Here is a 26,918-nt window from a genome sequence, read left to right on the forward strand (position 1 = left end):
CTGTTCCAATTCTGGTTCTGTAAGTTAGCTAAAAATCTGTGCCTCCATTTTCCCATTTGTGAAATGGGAATAATTATAATTCCTGACTCACATAGTTATCATATCAAATGGAATAATAGGTATAAAGCACTTTATAAACTATAAATATCCTTTATTATTATTTTTATAGTGGAAGACTATGTCAGTAATGCTAGAGAAAAAAAGAGATTAAAATAGTTATTTTAGTCTCCTTTTCTCTCTTTCTATTCTATCTTCTTTTCTACTTTGCCCTCAAAGGGTAAAATTGATTAATGAATAAACTTTTTTTGGTGAAATAAAGACTGACTCCTATGTAATTATTGGGATTGTTTATATAAAGGCTGAGAGACCTTTTCACCCATATCCACAGAGACTTGGCATTAGCTATGTAGGCTGTTGCTCCCTAAGGATACCTTAGGTGGGGATGAAAGAAGTCAAATCTTATGGTTCTCAGGGGAAAATCTAAGTTGGGCATGAGCCAAACAGTGATTTGTGGGAAACCTTCAGGGCTGAATTCACTCTGGAAACCCAAAGCTTTGAGCTCTGAGTCATGGTTTCTCTCTCTTCACATACTACATTTAGCCAAATTGGCTTATTGATTATTAACCTGACCTTGATGTTTGGCCTATTATTTCTGTGATTTTATATAGATTACTTCCCTCACCTTTCATGCACTCTCTTATTTTGGCTTCTTAGAATCTATAGCCTCCTTCAAAACTTAATCCATGTTCCACTTACTGCATGAGGTCCTTCCAGATTTCCAGAGTTTTTACTGCCTTCTAACTCACATTAGCTCATACTTATGTTTCTGTGGAAAGCCTGAATTTCTCCTATAGATTATAGCTTCTTTAAGTTAGGGACAGATTTTCATTTTGGTTTTGACCCTTGAAGTTCAGTGTCTTGCTGATAATAGACTCTTCATAAATGTTTGCTGAATTTAATTGAATCATGTTGTTATTCTTCTCTCTGTCCCAGAAGTATAGAGTCATAATTCATTTTGGTACAAAGAGAAGTTAGGAAATTTACACATTAAGTTTCTGATGGAGGGTCCTCTGATTAGTTTCAGGAAATTAGAAAAGTAATTGAAAAGTATTGCTCCCTTCTGATCCCACATTGAAAAGTAAGAATGGGCATTCAATCCCTCAACCTCTTTGCATGAAAATCTAAGCTGCCTAAGGAAAGCAATCAATCAACCAATGACCAAATAGTTATTAAGCACATATTCTGTGTCAGGTACTATGTTAGGTACTGGGGATACAAGTACAAAGAATAAAGCATCCTACTGGTAAGGAGTTTACATTCTAATGGGAGACACAAGTAAATATAAAAATATAAATATCACAAATATAAAAGTGAATAAATAGAAACACAGAGAAAATAGTTAAATACAAGATGTTTGGGAGGGAGGCCATTGGAAATTTTGGGGATTTAGAGAAGCTTCATGCAGAAGATAGTGCTTAAGATGTATCTTAAAGGAATAATGAATATATGGGCTAGAGATAAGAAAGGAAGGAATAATATTTACATAGCACTTCCTATGTTCTGTGCTGTGCCTTTTACAAATATCATCTCATTTGATCCTGACAACAATCTTGTGAGTTAGGTGCTATTATTCTCCCCATTTTTCAATTGAGGAAACTGAGGCAACCAGAGACTTTCCAAGAATTCCCTAGTTAGTGTTTGAAGCTAAATTTGAATTCCAGTCTTCCTAACTCCAGGCCCAGCGTTCCATCCATTTTACCACTAGTTGTCCTTGGCAGGAGAGAATGCGTTACAGGAATGAGACATGGATAATATACAAAACCATAGAGGCAGGAGATGGAGTGTCATTGGTATAGAACAGAGGTCAGTTCAACTGTATCTCTACTAGAAGTAGAACAATGTCCAGTGAAGCTGTAAAGATAGGTTGGGGATAGGAAGTGTGGGACTTTGAAAGCTCAGAGGAAAATCTGCTAGCCTCATCCCTTCCTCTTACTCAATCCCTTTTTAGGCATGCTAGGTGAGTCAGGGATTTGGGGTGGGAATTATCCAAAACATTGCCTCTAGTTCCGCTTTACATGTGCAGACACAACCTCCAGGGCTAGGGTTGGGTTCCCACGCGGTAGAATCATGTCTTCCCAGCTCAACTTGATGACATTCCAGTATTACTCAGTCCAACTTGCAAAATTCCAGGATAGTTTGTAGTTAAGAAATCAACATGTTTGATGTTTCATTTCAATCTGATGCCTGCACAAAATTGCATAATGATATCCCAATTCTGTCCTAGAAATGAAGCAACAAAATGTAGACTTAAGTTGTTGGAAACTAACTAGGAAAACCTTAAGCAAAAAATCAATGAGTGATAACATATTAGCATGAAGGTAGAGCTTACAGTCATACCAAAACAGGAAAAGGCATTATCTCCCTTCCTCCCTCCCTCCCTCCTTCCCTTCCTCCCTTTCTTTCTTCCTTCCTCCCTTCCTTCCTTCCTTCTCTTTCCTTCCTATTTCTCCTATCTATTTCCTATCTATATTTCTGGCTATTTCTTAGTCTTCTTTGCTTGTCTTTGTCTTTGTCTTTCTATCTCACTGTCTCCATCTCTCCTCTGTCTCTGTCTTTCTCTGTTTCTCTGTATTTCTTCTCTCTGACTTTTTTCTCTGTGACTCTGACTCTGTCTCTCTCCTTTTTCTTTCATTCCAGATCAGATAATGCTGCCAGATTGATTCCCTAACCAAGATTTCATACCACATGTACCCACATGCCAGCCCTTTGACAAAGCTCCATAAGCTTAATTGCTTCCTGCACACTCATTCACATTTTGCCTCAACCCTTTCCTTCCCCACCTCTGCTTCCGGCCCCCTTGAAGGTGGCACAAATACTTATGAAAATGTGTCAACAGGTGAAATTTATAGGAAGTTCTTGGCTCAACTAGAAATGTGAACCACAATCATCCCCAAAGGAGAGATTTCCTTATCCAAATACTTCCTCCTCTTGAGCACAGGCTAATTTATTACTGTAGTAGAGTGGTGCTTATCCAAGGGGACCCAGGTATCTTTCACAGGATCAGACTGGGTGGCCCTCATTCAAGAAGTGTTGAAGTTGAGTGAATTTTATCTGAAGAGAGAGAAATTTATTTTTGCCATAAAATATTTCCTCTATTTCACAGTCCCTATATTCTCCTTGAAATAGCCATTGTGTATTCACCCCAAGTAAATTACAAAACATTTTAGGTTAGATAACAAAAATGGTTAATGATTGAATGTGTTTACTGGCAGGATGACCTCCATAAGAGATGGCAGGATGTTTGATATGAACACTCAGGCTGATGAACTTATTTAGGGAGATTTCTTCAGTCTATGTGAGGAAGCTAGTTTGCATAATGGGTAGAGCTCTGGACTTTGGATCAGGAAGATCTGATTTGAAATCTCATTTTCGACAGTTATTAATTGTATGATTCTGGGAAAGACATTCAAGCTCATTGAGCCACAGTCTCCTTATCAATAAAATAAGGATAGTAATAGCATTTGCTTCAGGGTTATTATAAGGATTATATGAAAGATACATATGTAGATACATATTATATGAGAGATACATATGTAGATACATAGACATACATCCTTGTATATAAATATAGTGTATGTGTATATGTGTTGCATATCTATAAAACGAAGATATAGCACATATACATACAACAGTGACTAATCTGGCCCACTCTGCCTGAAGGTCATGTATTCTTCATATCACTAATACTCCAGGGTTCTCTATACTCTTCAGGAAGTTTGGGGGAATGTCTATTTTCTTGGCCATTGGCTCCAGTCCCTACTGATTGTGTTCTATCAGTTTTAGGGCTCCTTTGTACTTCATTTCTATTTAACTATTTAATAGTCAGATTAGCTTTTGCAAAAATCATGTTTTTGTAGTTGTTGTTATTGTTGAGTCATTTGAGTTGTGTCTAACTCTCCATAACCCTATTTGAGGTTTTCTTGGCAAAGATACTAGAGTGATTAGTCATTTCCTTTTCCAGCTTATTTTTTAGATGAGGAAATGGAGGCAAACAGGACTAAGTGACTCACTCAGGGTCATACAGCTAGCAGTTGTCTCAGGTTGGATTTGAACTGAGGTCAATCCTTACTCTAGACCCTGTACTTTATCCTCTGTGCCCCCTTGCCCCCCCTAAAATGGATATATCAAGAGGAAATGCAAACATTTTCCTCAACACATAGGACCATAAATTCTTCCTGTAGTATTCAGGTTTTAGAGAAGGGAGATGGATTAAGTTCATTGTTTACTTTAGTTTTGATAAAGCACAGTCCCATTATGTTCCAAGTCTGAAGTGCCCTCTGGATTTGCAACCTGATATCTTAGCTTATCTGGGCTGCCCTGTTGGGCTGGTTGCAACATCCAATCTAGAATTCTGGGTTCTAAAATCTCTATCGCTCCAATTTGATCCCTGGACTTTACCACCTATACCTAGAACTGAAAATGATGGATAAAATATACCAAAACTCAAGTTTGTTATTTTTAGTGCCACAGAGCCTAAAAGGAAAGAGAGAAAGATTGTCCTCAGTTTCCTGGCATTTTTGCTGTGATTAATCAGGACCTTGAATCTTTCTGGATCTCATTATAAAGAGTTTAGCTTCCAGTTTGATAGTTTAAAATACATTTCTTTACCTTTTATGGATAGAGTGCCAGGCCTAGAATCAGAAAAATTTCAAATCCAGGCTCAGATGCTTACTGAGCAAGTAACTTAATCCTGTTTGCCTCAGTTACCTCATGTGTAAATTGAACTGGGGAAGAAAATGACAAACTCAGTTACTGTCCTGAAAGAGCTATTTTATTAGTGGGAACATACACATATATCGGTATATATAAGATAGATACAAGGTGATTTTGGCAAGGATGGCAGCTGCAAGGATCAGAAAAAACCTTGATTTAAAGGGTAAAGTTTCACTAATCTTGAAGGAAACTAAGGATCTAATGAAGTGAGGAGGGAGTGGGGCAAGGGTGAGTCAGTGTCATCATGAAGAAGGGAAATATAATGTTATGTGTTAGGAACACTAAGAAGGACAGTCCGAATGGAGCATAGAGGGGGTAATGTGAAATAAGGCTTGAAATATAGATTGGGGTTCAATATTGAAGAACTTTAAATTTCAAACAGAGGAATTTATATTTGATTCTTGAGGAAATGAATTATCATTGGGGTTTTATTCATTAGGGATTTACATGATAAGACATGCTTAAGGAAAATCACTTTAACAGCTATAGGAGATGGATGTAGGGGATGTATTAAAATGAGGAGATACCTAAAGCAGACTTATTAGGAACATAAATTGGAGTAATGGGTAACAGTGAGAAGTGGAGGGTAATAGTGAGTTTGTGAATTTCAGTGACTAGGATTGTGGTACTCTGGACAGACTATTGGTCAACTTTTATCTTTTTAAACCAACTGGTCCTATTTTCAATCAATCAACTAATACATAAATGAGTAGTATTTATTCAGATGTTGTTTGTCCTTCATGTTTGAAGAGGACCAATGACATCATGAATGCAATGTCTTAACTTGCAGGTAAATTGTATTTAAGTGGAGCAGAGCCATATAAAGTTGCCAACATCATTTTCTTCCAAAGTCTTCAAAGTCCAGTGACAAGAACAAAGGGCAAGACAAAGGTCAAGACGTCTGATGATGAACCAGAATGTTGAGTATCTACTCTTTAATTAGAATTGTGCTAAGACCTGTGAAAGTAATAAAGGAAGTATTAATCATGGTTCTTCCCCTCAAAGAATTTATTATCAAGAATTATAGGTTGGAAGCTTTACCATTTGGTACTGGTAAGGGCACCTTCCTATTCCTTTTTAGCTATCTTTTATGTATTATCTTTCCCTACTGAAATGTAAGTTCTTTAAGGACAAGAATTGTTCTTTTTGTTTATATGTGTATCTCCAGCACTTAGTACAATGCCTACCACATTAAAATGTAGACTTACTAAGTTGCTACCGCTTCTAAGAAGTTTTTCATGAGCCTTTCCACCAATGTTCCCTAGTTAAAAAGTTGTGTTTTCTTTCTGAAATTTCTTATAACTATTTGTCAGAATATCTCCTTTGTCCTCAGTATATTTTACTTGTAACAGTGATTTGTGTACGTGGTTTATCCAGTATTACAGTTTCAATGAGGGCAAAGACAATGTTGTTTTTCATCTTTATATACCTTGAGCATCCAACACAATGAATTGCATATGATAGGTGCTTTAATAACTGTGTGTTGAAATTAATATTAAAATTGGACACAACTTGCTCACAACTATTCTATTATGTGTGGATCTAATGAACAAACCTTAAGAATGAAGGAGCTGAAAAATATTTTGAGAAGGGTAACTAACATTATCAAAGGAATAGAATTATTTTGCTTATGTAATTTTCCATGCTTGGAATGCTTTCTACTCTCCACGAATCCAAATAAACCTATTTTTCCAAGCCCCCCATTAATTTCTATTTATTTTAACTCATATTGTTCTTTCCCTTTTCTGAATTTTTATAACACCAAAGACTATACTCTATAATTTAAAACTTCTTAGAAGCAGTAGCAACTGAAAAGTCTTTAAGGAAGATAAATTTTTAAAATCAAGGATAATCTATCCCAGTCATGAGTGAAGTCTTATGCTATATGAAGGCAGGAGAGGGCAGGATGAAATTAAGAAATCTTCAGTAATCCAATTTGGCCACAATGTAGCATATTGGAAAAAAAGTAGAGGAAATTAAAGCTGAAAGGATAGATTGGAATCAGATTATGTACTTTAAAAAGCCAGATTTAAAAATTGTTAATTTTTACCTTGTAACTTTGACTTTTTCCTATGGACAATGGGAAGCCATGGAAAATGTTTTGATTAAGTCAGTGATTTGGCCAGAATTTTTCATTAAGACTATTATTTGGGCATTTGTGAAGGATGGTTTAAAAGAAAAATAATGAAAGAATTTTGTATTAGTCTAGAGATGAGGTAATGAGGGCCTAAAATAAAGTGATAACATTATGGGCAAAGAGGAGAATGATTTGAAAGATTTTTACCAAGGAGGAATTTTCAGAATTTGGCAACTGATTGGATATAGAGAATAAAAGAGAGGAGGATTCAAAGGTATGTTTAAGGTTTGAAACCAGGGTGAGTGATTTAGAGAATGAAGTGCCATCATCTGAATATAGAAATTGTGGGAGGTATTGCTATCACAAATGACCACTTCTTTCTTCTTGATGCTATGTAGCTATAATTCATGAAATGATACAATCTTGGATAAATTGAAATATAGGTGACTTGAAAGTCAATGGAAATAGTGCCATGTTAACAATAATATAATATGCATGTGAGAAAAGAATAAGAGACATTATAAAAGAAACCTTAATTAGAATGAGATGATCTGGTCATGTGGTAAAACAGACAGATTATGGACAATACAAGTTATCTATTGGTAGCTTCCTCTATTAAAATAAATAGAAGGAAGCTTTAATGCTATTGGTGACTCAGGAATCAGAATACCTTAGATCAAATCCCATTTCTGGCCCTACTTGTGTGACCTTTGGCAAGTCACTTAAATTTACTGATACTTGGTTTCTTCATTTATAAAATGAGAAGTCTGAATTAATGATTTCTGAAATTTTGTCATGCTCTAAATATCTGATCCTATGGAACAAAAGAAGTATATAGTATAAGTATATCATATGTCAGGTATCATGCTAAGTAAGCACTTTAAAACATAAAGACTTTTAGGTAGACCTATAATTTCTAAATTATCTCTCCTGGATCTATTTTCCAGGTAAATTGTTTTTCCAATGAGACATTTCACATTTTTACTATTTTTTTCTTTTTCTTTTTTGATTTTGCTTTATTGGATCTAGATTTCTCATAAAGCCATTAACTTCCACTTGCTAATAAAATAATTTGAGGAATTATTTTCCTCATTATGCTTTTGTAGTTCCTTTTCCAATTGGCCAGTTTCGCTTTTTGAGGAATTCTCATTAGCTTTTTAAATTTTCTTTTGTACTACTCTCAATTCTTTTTCCTAATTTTTCCTTGATCTCTCTTACTTGATTTTCAAAGTCCCTTTTGAGCTCTTCCATGACTTGAATATGATTCTTATTTTTCTTGGAGGCTTTGGATGTAGTCTTACTCATTAATTTTTATTTTTTAGTATCTTGTACTCTAGTGTATGGGGGAATAATTTAATTCATATTAGATCCATGATAAAACTAGAAACAAATAGAAGATGTAAATACTATTGCTATAATACCATTCTACTCCTTACTACTACTGTTACTGCTACTACTGCTATTTATTATAGTTATTTTGATAAGCAGGATGCAGAAATTTAGTCTACCTTTTGATCATATATCCTCCTGTTATCAGGGTTCTTGTACTTTTTCAATTGCTTATTTGGTTTAAGAAAGTTTTCTTTAATTCCTGCTATATTATGAATGTCCATCTTTATTATTCCAAACAGTTGGGGAAGTTGTCTTTCAACAAAGTACAGAGGACTTTGTGGTTCTGGGGCACATTCCTAAACTAAATTATTCATTTCTTTCTATAAATCTTCCAGAGGACCCAATGTGTTAGAAGTTCTCTTCTAGCTTTAACATTTTATGGCTACTATTATACTGTACTCTATGTAATAATTAGGTTATCTATCTCTTTGGTCTCACATTATGACTGGCCCAACTTTTCAGTTATACTTGTTTTAATAGCATTTCATCAGATACAAACTATTTTACTTCAGAAGCTTTTACCGATCATTCAACTTATTGTTTATCGTCTTTTGGCTTACCTGCAATTTTAATTTAACTTTTTAAATTGAAAACTGTTTTTATCATAATCTTCCAAAATTTGCTACCATAACTTGTAGTGAAAATAACACTGGTATTACAAAGATGGCCATTTGCAACAGGGCAGTTTAGAACTGCTGAAAATTGTTCACAGTTTCCCAAATGTAATCCAGTCCCCTCTCTTCCTAATCAACTTTGATTACAGTTTATTATCCATCTGCTGTATCTGTTTAAATAGATGTACCAACAGAATTTAAAGTCTGCCTGCTTAGCTATCCTTGGAAATATGATTACCAGCTAAAACATAATTACCTTCCAGCTACTTGGGATATGGTGCTGATAAATAATAATTCAATCCTTCCCTACCAAGTCAAGCTTTCTTAACTTTTTTGGTGCCACGGATCTCTTTAGCAGTCTGATGAACTCAGACTAATGTTTGTGGCCTTCATTCATAGTTGAAGGAAATATTAAATTTCAGTTAGAGATTATTGAAAATGAAGATGTAATTTTTTCCCCCATCAAAACTCCCCACTGACTGAAGTTTATCCATAGACCTCTTGAGGATATGTAGGTTCCAGGTCTAGGTCTATTCAGAATGTTTGTGTATCTAGACAGTGGGAAGTTACAAGTTATAGGACAGGGTTGGGAAGCTGTTATCACTTCTTAAGAGAATTGTCCCTTCCTGATTCAAAATTGATTTGTCCCTTTCAATGGGGACAGTGGAATGTGATCTACCACAGCTTATGAATTTATTTTAAAAGTTGGGGTGCATAAGATAGGATATTCTTTCAGACTTCAGAGACTGATTCCTCTGGGTGTGCTAAAGAGCAGATTACATTCTGGCAAGAAGGAAGACAATAATATATGTCCCAGCTGGACTATGAGTACTATGTTAGTATTCAATCTTCTACTTTCTATCTTCACTTCCTTCCTGGTGATCTCAGAATCAGGAAATGACTCCTTTCACTCACTTCTAACTGTATTCCTATAAACTAGAGTTATAGACTAACATTTCTGCTTTCTCTCTCCAGTTGCATAGGAAAACTGGCTAGGCTTGGGGCATTCATGATTTCATTACATCCTTTTTTGTAGGAATATGTACTTTTGTGCTTTTGAAAGAACTCTGAAAAACCCTTCATTAATCCTGGGATATTTCTGTACCACAATGAGACATCAGACAAGGATTTTTCTGGCTATTCCGAAAAGATTTTTTTTTAAATCAATACTTAGAGAAACTCTGCGATGGATGCTAAGACTAATACTAAATAATAGCTGGTATTTATATAGATAACTAGGTAGTATGGTGGATAGAGTGGCAGCCTTGAAGCCAGGAAGATCTGATTTCAAATCTAGCCTCAGATCTTGCTAGCTGTATAAATCTGAGCAAGTCACTTAGCCCAGTTTGCCTCAGCTTCCTAATTTATAAGATGATCTGGAAAAGAAAATGGCAAACCATTCTAGTGCCTTTGCCAAAAAAACTCCAACTCATGAAGACTTGGCAACAACTCAACAACAATGCATTTATTTAGCACTTTAAATTTCACAAAGTTCTTTACACATATTATTTCATTTCATCCTCATGAAACCTTTGTAAAGTAGGTACTTTTTTATCATTCCATTTTATAGATGAGAAAACTGAATCCAAGAGTTTGCAGTTGGCCTAAAGTTCTACATCTAGTAAATGTCTAAGCTGTGTTTCTTAAAATGAATTCCCAAGGTATACAGACCAAAATAGGACTATTTATCATTCATTCATTCATTCATTCATTCATTTGTTTGTTTATTTAATTATTTATAGGACAGAAAATCCATTTAGATGCTGCAATGTCAGCATTAACACACACACACACATATACAGGAAAGAGATTCTAGGATGTTAAAACTTCAGAAGAAAGTATCAGGTAAAGATTATTTCCTCTATCAGCCTGGGGCAGGGTGGATGGGGAGGAGCAGATGGGGGAAAGTAGCAATGTGTGTTTATGAAAGCTGTATCAGGGTGTATTTCAGCTATACGGGTACACTCAGCTGAGTTTCCTAGTGGCCTTCTTTTCTCTGAAGTCAAAGCAATCCTCAAGTCTTCTAGACTGTACCTGTATCATGTCTCTGACATCCATCTCCTTTATAAACAACCCAAGGCACATAAAAGATTTCTGGACAGAGACAATATTAGGGCAAAGGTACAGAGTCATGAAAACACATGGCATGTTCAGTTTGACAGACGTATAAAACAAAGGAAGGCTAGTAATGGGAAATAAGTCTGGATCATGGGAAGCTTGAATATCAAATTCAAATGTAACTGCTTCCAGGAAGGCTTTCCTGGTCATTTCCTGGACAATGACAAGTTCCTTCTTGGGATTCCAGCAGCAATTTGCAGTTCTCTTAAGACACAAATTTCCTTGCATTGTAGTAATTTGTGCCTGCACCTTATATTTGAAGATTCTTCTTGGCAGAAACTGGCATTCATTTTTTTTGCTGTCCATAGGATCTATAATAGTGTCTTGATCTTAGTAGGGTCTAGTAGATCAATTCTGGTTAAGAGAGTAACTGGATGAATGAACAATTAGAGAGAAGGCTTAAAACTGTCTCTGGGAGAGGTAAGACCTCCATTTATTGTCAAAATATAAATGTCTGATTTCAGGTGCTTTACTAAGAATACATGGAATTGAGGTGAATGTCTTATTATTGATTACTTCACAACTTGGAGGGGATGACCCTTGCATAACCTTCAGTTCTATGAATAAACATTGGAGGTGCATGCAAATTTCACAATAATGATTCATGCTTATGGGCTGTTGATGGTTTTTTTTTTTTGAGACTATTCTATTTCTCTTTAAACAAATTCTATTTTCATGAACTTTTAAATTTCAAGGAAAAAGTGAAATAATTCTTGGATATACTGTGTTTGGGAATTTTCCAGTCATTTGAACAAGGCTTTAGTGTAGTCAGCTTCTGTCTTTACAATAGATGTAATGTCTGCCAAAGAATGCATACACTCTCAAGAGGGCCTGATATTTGGGTGTTTGTCATGAAATGGGTGCCAAGAGTGGAAAGAATATTAAATAGTACATTAATAAAGGGGATGTACTCGTAGGAAAAAAAAAACTATTAATCTCTCCAAAAGGCAAAAGTTTGTCTGAAATTATTGACAGAATCTCAGTGTTAACTTTAACTTCCCATTTCTTTTTTTCCTCTGATTTGGATAATTCCTTTACTCTTTCACCCTCTCCCCTCCTTTCCATACACTTGGCCCTAAGCTTATTGAAATATAAAGTTTTCCCCTAACTTCTAAGCATCAAAATTAAACCTTCAGAATCAGTTCCAGAACTAGGTATTATATAAGCAAGCCAAAATCCTTGGAGTACCCAATGGTGCACATTGAGTAAGTAGACATATTTTCCTTTCTCTTCCTTATTTATCCAAAGACAGTACTCTCTCCAATATACTTTCTATCTCTTTTTCTATCCCTGCCTTTAATTAGAATTGGATATAAAGCACATAAAATACACATATCTATTTAAATATACATAGGGAAAAAGATTCTAGAATCTCCTTGCTTTCTATCTAATTTTGTGTCTGTGGTGATTAGTCTCTATTATTAGTGGTCAATTATTCTGGCATAGCTAAACCTAAAATTAATATTTTTCTCTGTCCTTTATTCTCATTTCCTTCATTAGTTTGCTTGATGCAAGTTTATTTGTTTGTCTTTGTAAGGGAGGGGATGGTGAGATTCTAAGATTGGAATTTCATTGGTATAAGGACATTCCCTCAACTGTTGCAGAGGCAGCACCACAATAATGACTAGAGTTAGGGGTAGCTAGCTGATTCAGGGAATAGAGTATTAGACCTAGAGTCAGGAATCCAGTTTCTGATCTTTTCTACCTGTGTGATCCTAGGCAAGTCACTTAATTTTTGCTTCTTTCATTTTTCTCATTTATAAAATAATACCTTTCTCCCAGGATTAATATGATGATGAAATGAGATATTATTTGTAAAGTACTTTAAGACAAACCTTAAAGGGTATATAAAAATGATAAAAAAGGGTATCTTTAAAAATTAATATTTAAATTTTTCCTGCTTACATATTAAAACAATTTTAACTTCTTTTTTTTTTTCCCTGAGGCAATTGGGGTTAAGTGACCTGCCCAGGGAAGTATGAAGTGTCTGAAATCAAATTTGAACTCAGGTCCTCCTGACTTCAGGGCTGGTACGCTATCTACTGTGCCATTGAGCTGTCCCTAACTTTTTTTTTTTTCAAATTTTGAGTTCCAAATTCCCTCTCTACCTTCCCTCCCTTCTCATTGAGAAGGCAAGTGATCTAACATAGGTTGTAAATATTTAGTCATGCAAAACACATTTCCATTTAAGTCATGCTATAAAAGAAAATAGAGACCAAAAAGCCCCAAGAAAAATTAAATAAGTTAAGAAAAAGTATCTTCCATTTGCATTCAGGCTCCACCAGTTCTTTGGTGATGGTTTAGCACCTTTAGAATTGTCCTAGATCATTGAATTACTGAGAATAGCTAACTTTATTCATAGTGGATCATTATATAATGTTGCTGTTACCATTTACATGTTCTTCTGCTTTTGCTCATTTCACTTAGCATCAATTCATATGTCTTTCTACGTTTTTCTGAAAGTATTCTGCTCATCATTTCTCATAGCACAATAATATTCCATCACAATCATATAGTTGTTCAGCCATTCTCCAATTTATGGATATCCTCTCATTTTCTAATTTTTTTGCCACCACAAAAGACCTTCTATATATAGGTCCTTTCCTTTTAAAAAAAAATATCTTTGGTCAATATTGGAAAAATTACCATGTATATGCTTTGTAAATAAAAGCTTTAATAAAAAATCTCTCTGGGATACAGATCTAGTAGTGATATTATTTGGTCAAAGGGTATAGAGGGGTTATAACCCTGAGGGCATAGTGCCAAATTGCTCTCCAGAATGGTTGAATCAGTATACAACTTTACCAACAATGTATTAGTGTTTTAATTTTCTCATATCCCCTCCAACATTTGTCACTTTCTTTTTCTGTTATATTAGATAACTATTGATATTAGAGTCTCTGGCTCGACCCAAACTTGAGTTTGAGTCTTGGTTGTGCAATCATGGACTCATCACTTAACCTCTCTCAGTTGCAAGCATTTCTTTAAGTTATAAAAGAATTGCTGAAGTGAATCATCAGCTTTCATATGCATATGCATATATACACATATATTCATGTTATATATACATATACATATCTCATATATATCTCACAATTCTAATTCATGGGTGATAAAGAGAATTTCTTTTTAAAAGAAATATTACAGGTTTTTTGCTTTTACTTGACTTTCACTTCCAAATATACTATCACTCTCTTACACCAAAATCCATCCCTTGTAACAAAGAATAAAAAAAGAAATACACAAATAGGAGTAGGAAGAATCCAGTTCCACAACACTAATCAATACATCAACTAAGTCTGACAGCATATATTCTACATTCATAGTCTCTCACCTCATGATTAGATGGACAAAGTTGCATTTCCTCATCTCTTCTTCCAAAACCAAGCTTGGTCAGCATAAATAAATGACTTCCTGAAGGAAATAACAAATATACAAAGTAGATCCTTTTTAGAATGTGACTAATAAGGAATGGTCCAGACTACAGGGAAGCATTTGGATAGTAATACCAGAAAAGGGATGGGGGGCAGTGAATGCAATTATCTACTCCAGAGGACCAGTATGGATTAAAGCTTTGTGGTGGCAGGGGGCTATTGTCACTTAGCAGTCAACTGTAAATGAAAGTGTTGTGGAAAGGGAAGAACTTTCTTTCAAAAAATAATTTCCATAGTCTGAACTGGTATAATACCAAAAGTACTAGAAGGAGGTAGAAAGACCACTTAAAAAGAAGGAAAGGTAGCTGGAGACAAGCACTAAAGCAGGCTATATAGTAAAATTATCTTTTTTAAAAAATCCTTGTCTTCACAGACTTTGAAGCTAATGGGGTTTAAGTGAGAATTTTAATATGATAATAATCATACAGACACCAACCCCACAAGGGTTTCGAATCAATTTTAGATTAAAATGACTCATTCTTGTCTATATATAAGTCAATTCAACAAATTAGTGGTTATATATATTATATGTAAGATGTGAGGTCAGATACTAGGAGTTCAAGGATAATGACCCAGTCATTGCTTTCATAATTGTGTGTTGGGGGAAGGAGGGATAGGGACTGAGCTTGCAAAATATCATTGGTATTAGGAACTCCTGGTAAAGGAATTCTTTCCATCAGTGCAAGTCAGCACACTCTTGCCTATAACCCTGAGAAGTGAACTTACATATCCAGAGTGACACAGGCAGAGGTGGGCCTTAAACCTAGGTTTTCTTGTCTTCAAGGCCAGCTTTCTATCTTTCCAAAGAAGTTAACATATATTTATGTAAATTACCATAATATAAATTGGAAAATTATTAAATACATAGGAGAGGTCAAGCAGAATGGCCTGTGAGATTCAGGAATGGAAGCTTCAATTTTAATTGCAGGAAATGGATGAGATGATCCTTGATGTGAGACTTATAGAAGGAAGATTTCAGGAGATAGAGATGGGTAGGAGATTGGGTGAACAGAGTTGGGGGACTACCTCAAGGCATGAGGAAAGACAGAAGTGAGAATGGAAATATAAAAATAGGGAAGGAACAGTGAGTAGTTTAGAATGGACTCAAGAATAAAGACTATGAAGAGAAGTAGCATGAAATAAGATTGTAAAGGTGTGTTGGAAGCTAATAGTAAAAACCTTGAATGCCAGTGTATGTGTTTTTTTTGGTGGGCAATGAACCATTAAAGTTTTTTAGCAAGAAAGTAACGTAATTTAGTAATTCTAGTATTACTAGTATAATAGTAAAATCAAAGTAAAATACTTTAATAGAGCGTGAAGGATGGATTAGAAATGAAAATAGTTGGAGGCAGAGAAATAGGCAAGTTTTATAGCCAACATTATAATAGGTTTAAGATTGGAAAAGGAATATAAGAGGGCTGTTTATTTTCATCTTATTTATTTAACTTATATGCAGAGTACCTCATATAAAATATCAAGGTGGGTGAATCAAAAGACAGAATTAAGGTTGCCAGGAGAAATATCAACAATCTCAGTTACTCAGAAAATACCATTCTGGTGGCAAAAAGTGAAGATTTAAGAAGCCTTTTGATGAAAGTGAAAGAAAAGAGTATAAAAGCTGGCTTAAAGCTTAATATTAAAACAAACTAAACTTAAAAGATTAAATTAAACTAAGATGATGACAACTGATTCAATCACTTCCAGGCAGAGAAAAGGAGAAGACATACTAAGCAGTGTCAGATTCTATGTTATGGGGCTCAAAGATCACCGTAGACAATGACTGCAGCTATGGAATTTAAAGATGCTTACTCCTTGGGAGGAAAGCTATGGCAAATCTAGACTACACAGTAAAAAGAAGAGATAGGACCTTGCTGACAAAAGATATATATATATATATATAGTCAAATATATTTTTCTAGTAGCAGTGAGAGTTGGATTATAAGGAAAGCTGAGCACTGCAGAATTGACACTTTTGAATTGTGATGTTAGAGAATACTTTAGAGAGTTCCTTGGACAGCAAGGAGATTAAATCAATTAGTACATAAAGAAATTAATTCAAACTATTCATTAGAAGGTCAAATATTGAAGCTGAAGCTTAAATATATTGGCCACATAATGAGAAGATGGGACTCATTGGAAAAACTTTGATTTGGGGAAATATTGAAGGAATTGTGAAAATGAGATGGACAGTGAGTGTCTTGGGAGTAACCAACATGAACTTGGACAGACTTTGAGAAATAGTGGAGAACAGAAGACCTAGAGGGCTATAGTTTATGGGGATATGAAGAATTGGACATGACTAAATGATTGAAAAACAATAATATTCTGAACTAAGGCCAGAGTTAGTCTCAAGTAGAGTGAAGGGGCTTCTTAAGCTCTAAGTACCAGAATTCTTACACTTCATATTCATCTCTACATATGTGTGCTGTACACGCATGTATAGTCTGTGTGTGTGTGTGTTTGGATTTATGATTTCCTTGATATAGCTAGCATCTAGTAAGGAAATTTCCTCTACCAAGGTATATAAGCATATTAGTGACTCTTCTATTTATAGTCTTAGAAATTGTAGTGAGGCACTGAGCTTGTGACTTGTATAGGTTCACACCCCCAGTATATGTCAAGGATGGAATCTGAATATAGCTTGTCCCCTGACAATCTGAGACTGACCTTCTATTGACTGTTCCTGTATTTTCTCACAGATACTTAAGTAGACATGTGTAGAACAGGTAGATAGATAGATAGATAGATAGATAGATAGATAGATAGGCAGACAATTAGATAGTAATGTTTCTCTCTCTCTCTCTTATTCTCTCTCTCTCTCTCTCTCTCTCTCTCTCTCTCTCTCTCTCTCTCTCTCTCTCTCTCTCTCTCATATTTATCCCTTTGTCTTGGATTAACACTGATAACCTGGTGACCAGTTCAGGAAGCTCTGTGAGCAAGCCGGAATTTTTGGGGGGGATGATAGTACATGTAATACATCCATATTCCCATTCCCTCTGTTGTTCACAGCTCAGTTAATTCTATCATGGACAAGTTCTGTCTCTTTGTATTTCTGTCTCTGTCTCTCTCTGTGTGAGTCTGTCTCTTTGTCTCCATTTGTTTCTCTCATACACAAACACACATATACATACATATATGCACACACATATCCTCCTTAACTATCATTTGCCTTTCTCTCCTTTTTCCACCTCCTGCTCTTTATAGTACAATAATTTTGGGATTTCTACCATGTATTAGATGTTAAGAGAATCAAACAAGGAAAAAGCCATAGTCCTTGTTCCTGTTCCTTGACCTTATACACTAAACCAGACCAGTAGTTATCATAAAATGAGGTCATCTGGCCAATTAAAGTGGGGCTTGGCTCTTCCCTTCATGAATCCTACTATCTCAAATATAAATCTAGACCAAGCATAAAATGAGTGTGTTTTTTTTTTTGGGGGGGGGGAGGAAAACTTTAAAAAAATGCATATTTAAAATAAAAATAGAAAAACTCTTTACACTTTTTCCTTTTAATATTTTTTTCCCTTTTCTGTTGTCCCTCCACTCACACCCCCTTTACCATCTCCTAGATCCAGGTTAGTTAAGTCAACTTTTGTTTATATGATCATTCCATAGTTTTTGGTTACTTGCTGTGTGGAAAAAAAAATGCATGTGTGCTGGGTGGGGATCCTTCTTTGTCTCTTGCTTTCCTTTTTTTTTTTTTTTTTTTTTTCCCTGGGAAATCAGATAGCCACAAGAAAAGGGCTAAGATCACAATATGCTTTAGCAAATGTAAGACCAGCCTGTAATCTCTCTCTCCTTCTGTGCTTCTATTTCCTGGCTATCTAATATATCAGCTAGTGTTCCTCTGCAGAGCTGGCAGGATCAAAAGTCAGGTGGGGATGATTTAGGTTCCATTTCTATTATGAAATAATTGTCTTATCTACATGATAATGCACATATATATTCATGTTAAATTATCTACATCCTAAGTACTCACTCATGCCCCAGAGAAGATGATAAATGTGCCAGCTGCTGACATGTTGTGGTGAGATCACCGAGATGGTGTGGAACAGGGCACTTTGCCAGTGGTTTGGGTGGCTACTTTTTCGGGGAATGAGTCACACTGAAGCAGCTACCGCTGCTCCATCCCTGATACTGGTTTCTAATATCTCTCACTGGAAGAAGGCCAGAGACCCTGCACAGAGATTTTGGCCCATTTTTCATCTTTTGGCAATAATCTATTTCCTGAATTACCCTCCTTTGCCTCTGGAAGCCTCCTGGGTAAGGCTGTTATGTGACTGGGCCGAATTGAATTACCCAACAGCTTGCTGTCATGGGGACAGACGTTCCCAGATTGGAGACCCTTCAGTTTAGAGTTTGCCTTAGAAACTTGATGTTGAAACAATGAATTTTTGTTGGGGCTTAGGGTAAGAAGCTGTTCTTGCTTATAAAAAATGACATAATCCTGTTTTATGAAGTTGATGTTATATACCGATTCCTGTTTTTGTTTTTTTAAATCACTGAATAGTCCAACACAGTGTAACTATGCTACAGGTTCAGGGGAGTGGACATGAGGGAGATCAGGACCTTTCTGTTCTTATTAGCTAATGCTTCCCCTCCTCTCCATCTCTGAAGTTGGCAGCTGTGCTTCCTCAGCTAAAGAACAGGACTGGAGTGCGTGGGCCGAGAAGATGCGGGTGCCATATGACAAGACTTTCACCAGGGGCTTGCTGCCTGTAAGGCCCTCATTGTATGTGAGCTGGTGTGTTGCTATGCGGTGCAGCCTGAGTAAGGAGAGACCTCCTTGGGTAACTTTTATATTCTTTAAATAGACTGTGTTTACAGGACTTGGGAGCAGACCTCCCCTGCTGATCTATTGTTTTAGCCTATTTACTAAGGGTAGGAAGAAGCAGGGAGGAGCGATACCTAGCTGTCCCCTAGAGCTAGAGGCAAAGCCAGTGATGGGGCTGTCTTAATGAGGCTGTTTCAGTCTGAACCCCAAATTCAATTTCTCTTAAAGTGGGGGGTTATAAGTAAAAACTATAACTTGGCACAGAAGAAGGCACTATAGGAAGGAAAAGAATTTATTTAATCTGAATTCAGCAAGCAGTGAGAGGCATATAAACCTGTGAGACCCTATGTTCAACAGAACATTTCTGTAGATTAAGGAGAACAGAATGATTTATTTCAAATAGGCCTCCACTTAAAGCTAGTAAAGTTGCATAGTTTAAACAGGCCACCTGGTTTTTAAGCATTTTTCTTCTATAGATTCAGCCATTGGCCAGAGCTATTTGCAAAGCTGGAAAGAAGAGCTGAGAGTTCTGGTCAGGGACAATGAGAAATCTGTTAGTTTCAGTTCACATGGATTATCATGAAGCTGTTCAACCTTATTCATTTGCATAATCAATGGGTTTTGCTTTGAGTCTGAAATTGGGGTACACCCAAAGACTCAAAGTGAAACTTGACTAGGTTTATTCCAATTCATTTTGAAACTGAGTTTTAAACTCTAACCATCAATCTTAACAGTTTGGGTGACACTTTCACTGAACTTTTTCACTTCTTTCTTCCTTTTGTCTTCTTTTTGTCTTTCTTTCTACACCTTCCTCTCTCACTTCTCTTGTTCTTCCTCCCTCTTCCCTCTCCTTCTTTTCTTCTTTCCCCTTCCTTCCTTTATCCTTTCTTTCCCTCCTCTCTTTCCTTCTTTTCTCCCTCCCTCCCTCCCTTCCTCTCTTCCTTCCTTCCTTCCTTCCTTCCTTCCTTCCTTCCTTCCTTCCTTCCTTCCTTCCTTCCTTCCTTCCTTCCTTCCTTCCTTCCTTCCTTCCTTCCTTCCATTTTTTAATTTATTGAGAAGTCTCAATTCATCAACTTTGGCTTAAAGTTTACAGCTGAAATTCAACTTAGAACAGTTTAGTGGGAGATTTTATTTTTATTTTTATTTTTTGCTGAGGCAATTGGGGTTAAATGACTTTCCCAGGATCAAACAATTAGGAAGTATTAAGTGTTTGAGGTCACATTTGAACTCAGGTCCTCCTGACTTCAGAGCCAGCACTCTATCCACTGCACCATCTAGCTGCCCCTGGGAGATTTAATTTCAAAGAGATTTGGATGAAAATTACATCTGTGATATTTTGGAAACTATGTAGAAACAACATGGATATTTGAAACACTAGAGATAAGTGTTGAAGTAAAAATTTTTTCCCTTTTAAAAAATATTCACTTAGATTATTAAGATGTAAGCATGGAAATAAGTCTTTGAGACATCACCCCATAGACTTTGCTTCACTTTTCCTTGACAATGTCTCTGTTGGTACCATGTTTATATTTTATCACAGAGTTCAAATTATTATTATTATTTGGGGGGAGAATGATGAGATAAATAGGATCTATGATAGTAACATCCAAAGTAAGAAGATGTATGTAATTTTCCCCTTGACTTTTCACATTTCAGTACCTTAGCCTTTTCAGTTGAGTTCCTGAAGCTGCTGACAGTAGGCAATGCTCAAAAGTACAATTTATTGAGAGGCAGTATAGTACAGTGATTATAAGATCAGCATTAGAGTCAGTAAGAGCTAGTTCTAAATTCATCTTTAGTATATAATGACTGCATGTGCATTCCTGGGCAAGTTATTTAGTTCTTTAGGAAACTCTAAATGAGTTTAGGTTATGGATTATTAACATTGGTAGAAAGATTCTCATCAAGAGTTTCCTATGTTTAGCACCTGGCACATGGTAAGTACTTATTAAATGTTTATTGATGGATTGCCCTGATGAAATCACATGTTGACATGGGAAAAACAAATAAAACTCTCCCTAAAATTGTATATTACAACATTGGCGATTCCAGATTCTCAAAGATTATGCCAGCAGATAGCTGATATTCTCTCTCTTTTTGCTTGAGTACTAATTTCTTATATGTGCTGTTTTTTGGAGAATGTAAGTTTTTTTTTTTTGAGGATAGGCATATTCTACTTTTTATGTCTATATCCCAAGCAGGTAGAACATAAGAAATGTGAAGTCCTCCTATAAACAAACACAACCCCCCCCCAAAAAAAAACCCTTTCTTTGTGATTTATTTGCTAATATCCAGGCTAGATAATTTTGAAGAGACTTATAAATCAAAATGTTGGCAACTAGGTGATGATTGTTTTGGGCTACCACATCTCATTAAACTGACTAAAAAGGCATGGAGGATTTAACAGTTGGTATCCATGGAGCATGTACCTAGGTTGAGGAAGTCATAGACTTTTTGATATATTAAAGTGTCTAAGTAAAGTGCCTTGCATATCCTAGACCTTCAACAAATGTTTTCTGAGTTGAATGCATGATTATCAGGAGGATTCCTCATGCTTCCCCTTTGTATCTAGACATCTATTATTTTACCTGGGCTATTTTACCATCTGTCTGCAACTGTTGTCTTACTTCTTTCCACCTAGACTCCATAGTAGGCCTGAATCTTTGTATCCTGGACCTCCAGAATCCATGCCCCTCAAATCTGGGAAAATAAATCTGCTCATTTTTGGTGCTATTGTCTTAAGGCCTAACCCTAGTTTTGTGATAGTAGGCAAGTCATTTATTTTCTTTATCCTTGATTTCCTCATCTTTAAAATGAGGATCACAACATTGCCTTCCTTACAGTATTATTGTGAGGATCAAATGAGATAATATTAGTAAAGCACTTAGTACTGCACTTGGCACATAGTAGGTATTTCATAAAGGCTTGTTTCCTTTCCAGCTTCCTTTTAAGATTCAGCTCAAATCCCATCTTTCTATTGGAGACCTTTCCTGATCTTCCCTACACCTCCCCCCTTTTCCTTCTCTTCCTGCTTTAGTGCTTTCCCTATGAAATTACCTTTTGTTTACACTGTATTTATCTTGAATGTACAGATTTCCCCCTCCCCATTAAAATGTGAACTCTTTGAAATCAGGGACCATGTTTTTGCTTTTCTTTTTGTTCCTAGTGCTTACCATAGTCTCTGACACTTAATAAATGTTTGTTGATGATTGACTAACTAAACTGTTAGAATTGTGTAATGTATGTGAATTGTGAAAGAATTTTTGCTTTCAGTTTGTTGTTTTTTTTTTCTAAAGAGTTCTTCAGAGGGAAAAGTACCATTTCTTGAACAAAATGAAAAGGGGAATTAATGGCATCAGCAAATGCATAATCTTGTTCAGGAGGAAGAGACATGTCATGGAGCAGTATGAGGAGGTACAGAAGTGGCTATATAATAAGGAGTGTTTATGATAAATTACTGCTGACAATTACAATTTTTAGAAAATAGAGGAAGCAATAAGTGAAGCAAATTCTGACCAAATTCTGGCTAAAAAGGATGAGCTAGTTGGTAAAGTGGAACGTGCTGGACATAGTTGAACATATACTTAAAACTAAAAAATATTTGAAAACATTCAAAGAAAATATAGACTTGAATATATGGCCCAGGACTTAATAAGGTAGATGTCTCAAAAGGTATAGGAAACCCAAGAGAAAATTTGATACCATTATCATGAATGATTATGATTAGGAAGAAAAAAAGGGAGACAACTGCAGATGCCAATATGACTGCATGGGGATCTTTCCAAAGAAGTCCCGTACAAAAGATGGAAGCAGGGGAAGTTAACCAAGCTTAAATACAAAAGAGAGAGAACCACAATGAAAGAGGCTCTCTGGAAGCCTAAATTCTAAAAGATCTGAAACTTTAAAAAATATCAAAGGCAACCCAAAGGACTTTTAAGAAACTATGGTCAAAGGAAGAAGAGCTAGACCTGCTATTGGGGATGGATTAATTAATCAGTCAACATGCATTTACTAAGCAATTACTCTGTGTGGGTCAGGCACATGGATAGAATATGCTAACTAATGACAGAGATAAATAATTATGTGAAACATTTGTTTTGCCTTCATTTTCTCTGTCAAGGAGAACAGTTTGAGGATCTAAAAGGATAAAATAAAATGGTCAACAGGGAGTTGAAGAACAGCATAGATGAGGAGAAAATAAAACAGAATTAAACTGCTTTAAAAAATTCAAATGATATAGTTTAGATCCTAGATTACTGAGAGATCTTGTCAGTAAAATTGATGAACTATTTTTGCTACTCTTGACAAGTCATAGGGAGTGGAAGAAATGTCCTGAGATGTTTGATGGGTAAATGTCCTGTTATTTTTAGAAGTGAAGAACTCAGATTCTGCTCATGATAGTTAGTGAGCATGACCTCTATTTCTGGCAGAATATTCTAAAACTACCAAACAGCTGGGGGATGGGAACTCAAGAAAAAAAAAAAGCAGTGAGGTAGGATTCATTTTGTTATTGGTTGCTAGGCTGAGAGACCAAAGGAACTGCTGTGGACATAATAGGCTCTGATTAATTTTTTTTGGTGGAGAATGTGGAAAAATATGAGATCAATAAGAGTACAGTTAAAAGGATTCAAAATTATTGAAAGAATTAGACCTAAAGAGTATTAATCAATGGATCACAGCAATTTTCAGAGGAGTCTCTAGTAAAGCACCACAAGTTTCAGACCTGTCCTTTTCATCATTTTGATTTGGTTGAACATACAGTTAACATGATACAAATCTGAAAGAGAAAGTTAATATGCTGGATGAACAATTCAATATCTAAATATTACAGAAGGGTCAATAGTCAGTAGTCAATGAACATGTATTAAATGCTTACTCTATGTCAGGTACTGTGCTAAGGATAATAAGTAATATTATAATTGATAATAATAAAAAGAGACAGTCCCTGTCCTCAGAGACTTGCTTACAGGGATTTCTTAAAATCTAATAGGGGAATATAATACACAAAAGATTTATTGTATATAGAAGCAATGACTTACTCATTTCATCATAACTGGGTACTAGATTAAGACCCGACAAGGTAGGAATAAATGACCTTCAAAGTCCCTTTCATTGCTAACTCTTTATCCTTATACTGAGTTCAAATCCCAGCTCTGTCAATTACTATCTGCTTAATTTAGTCAAGTCTTTTAATGTCTCTGGACCTTAGCTTCCTTATATGTAAAATGAGTAATTTAAAGTAGATTATCTCTAATGTCTTGACCCATCCTAAGTCCTGTGATTCTCTGATAAAGGCAAATAAAAGCCAGAACCTAAGTTCCAAATCTATCATTGAACCTTAGGTCATTTCAAATTAAAAGGGGTGGCTGGGATTTCAGATGGAGCATTAGTATTTATGTCAGCCTTGCTTGTTGTGTCAAGTGAGCCAAGGGTTCTCAGGATTTTAAAGTAGGCAGCAGAATAAGCACTGGGATTTGAACTTATGTTATAGGGATCAAGATTTATGTCTGGAAAAGATTTCAAAGGTTATTTATTCCTACTCCCACTATTAGGACCAGTTGGTTCAGCAAGGCAAGGTATGATGATTTGTGTAATTTACAGACATTCACCAAGTGGAATAGACCCAGACCCCATTCTGGAGGAAATTTTAATGTCCTTAGGTGAACCAGAAGCTATGTCAAAGGAGATAAGGGCCAATCAGATACTAAAGGACAACTTTGATACCTTTTGAGGTAAACTAGTCCCTATTACTGGGAATGGGGACCCCCTGGTCTTATATTTTCATTTTCTAGGAGAGGAAGCTAAGGAACATAAAAATGAAGTGATTTGCCCAAAGTTATATTGATAATTATTGTAAGGATTTGGACTGAGGCCTTCTTACTACAAATTCAGTGTTCTTTCTACTAAACTACACTTTGAAAAAAATATTTTTATCTTGCATCAGGAAAGAAGTCAAAGAATAAGTTTCTTGGGTCAAATAATTTCTGGAAATCTTCATTTTTTTTAGTGTGTTCTACCATAAAGCCATAGTGACCCCCTCATATTTCCAAGCAAAATAGCTTAGATGGAGAGTTGGATTATATTAGTATACAGCTGATTTTCCTTTTTTATTTTATTTTTTTTGAAAGGCAATTGGGGTTAAGTGACTTGCCTAGGGTCACACAGCTAGGAAGTGTCTGATCTAGGATTTGAACTCAGGACAGGGTCAGTGCCTATCCACTGAACCATCTTGCTGCCCCAATATTCTTAAAATAATCATCCATCTTATTGTTTTTATTAAATCATTTCAATCATTTCCAACTCTTTATCCTATTTGGGGTTTTCTTGGCAAAGATATTGTAGTTATTTGCCATTTCTTTCTTCAGTTCATTTTACAGATGAGAAATTGAAGTAAACAAGGTTAAGTGACTTATTCAGGGTCACACAACTAATCAGGGTGTGAGGCCAGATTTGAACTCATGAAGAATAGCTTTCCTGACTACTTAGCTACCACCACTGCAACCTCTATTCTTAACAACATGATCCAGTGCTCAATTTAAGTCAGTTTATTGGAAATACATTTATTCTTGGTCTAAATATCAATAGGGAAGAAGATTCATAGTTTCCTTTGGCAATCTCATACCAATTAAACCCACCATTGGGAAATTCTTGCTCATATCCAACAAACATCTCTTCTTCCAACTTAAGCTTTTTTATCTCATTCTCTTGGTGGTGATAGCCATTTTTTATATAATAGCATTTTTTTCTTTTTTATTCTCATTCAAACTCTTCAAAAGGACATATTACAGCTGAAAAGCCTTTCAGATGTCAAGCTTTAGTGTTTCACTTGAGATTTGAAGAAATAAATGGCTTTAAACATATATTTAAGAGCTTCAAAAGATTGCCTTCTGTGTACACAGTACTTCATAATGTGGGTAGCCAGTCCATCCTCCAGAAGTAACATTTATTTTCCTTTATTAATTATCCTGTCTATACTACACATAGAGTAAGGTACAAATACATACAGGTTTTCAAAGACACTGTATGAACATAAATGGAGGAAAATATTTCTCCAGGTAGAACATTTCATTATAATTGGAAGATTTTTAATTTATTTTTCCTGAGGAAGAAAAACAACAACAGTGTGTATTCTAAATGAAACTCAAAGAAGAGATTAATTCATTTTTCTATCTTTTCCAAAATGAATGCTTCTTAATTTAATAGATTTCACCTGAGGCATGACACTTATATTCAGAGGGAATATCTAAATAAACTCTATCAGATATAGGGTAGGGAAGTTAAATTCAAAATGCAAAAATTCTTTTTTTAATTTGAGGCCTCCTTGAAGAGAGAAGCTAATGATGGATGCATGACACTTTCACCAAAATGGCAGGAAGATTAATTAATTAACATTCATGTCAAACCCTGGCAGGGGGAAAAAGTGCCATCATAAGAGAATGAGAGGTTTGTTGTTGTGGTCCCCTGGTTATTAATGAAGCATTTGGACAGACTTGGCATGTCATTGAGATAGAATGGATGACCTATAGATTTGGGGGGAGACCAGAGATTCTTTAGACTGTGTCCCTATTCTAGGGATTAATTCCTAGCTCTGATTGATCAGAAGAAGCCCCTGGTGTGCAGAATTGAACTCAGACATCATTGACTGCTGCTAACTCAGTTGAAATGGGAAGCAATGCTGAAATTGTTTCCATAAGGACAAAGACCTCTCAAATAAAACACTAATCTGCCTTTTTTAG

General features: G+C 35.6%; 1 long non-coding RNA gene across 4 annotated transcripts in view; it reads left to right on the plus strand.

The window, feature by feature from the left end:
* The window catches only part of LOC141549323 (uncharacterized), a 100,410-nt gene that overhangs the window by 40,669 nt on the left and 32,823 nt on the right, over positions 1 to 26,918 (plus strand). For 3 of the 4 annotated variants that reach the window (XR_012484325.1, XR_012484328.1, XR_012484327.1), the window contains exon 5: positions 19,026 to 19,198. The exons of the other annotated variant lie outside the window; for it this stretch is intronic. This is a non-coding gene — a long non-coding RNA (uncharacterized LOC141549323). The remainder of the gene's footprint in view (positions 1 to 19,025; positions 19,199 to 26,918) is intronic. 4 annotated transcript variants of the gene reach the window in all.

Source organism: Sminthopsis crassicaudata, chromosome 1 (genome assembly GCF_048593235.1).
Source record: "Sminthopsis crassicaudata isolate SCR6 chromosome 1, ASM4859323v1, whole genome shotgun sequence".
In the NCBI taxonomy this organism is placed as follows: domain Eukaryota; kingdom Metazoa; phylum Chordata; class Mammalia; order Dasyuromorphia; family Dasyuridae; genus Sminthopsis; species Sminthopsis crassicaudata.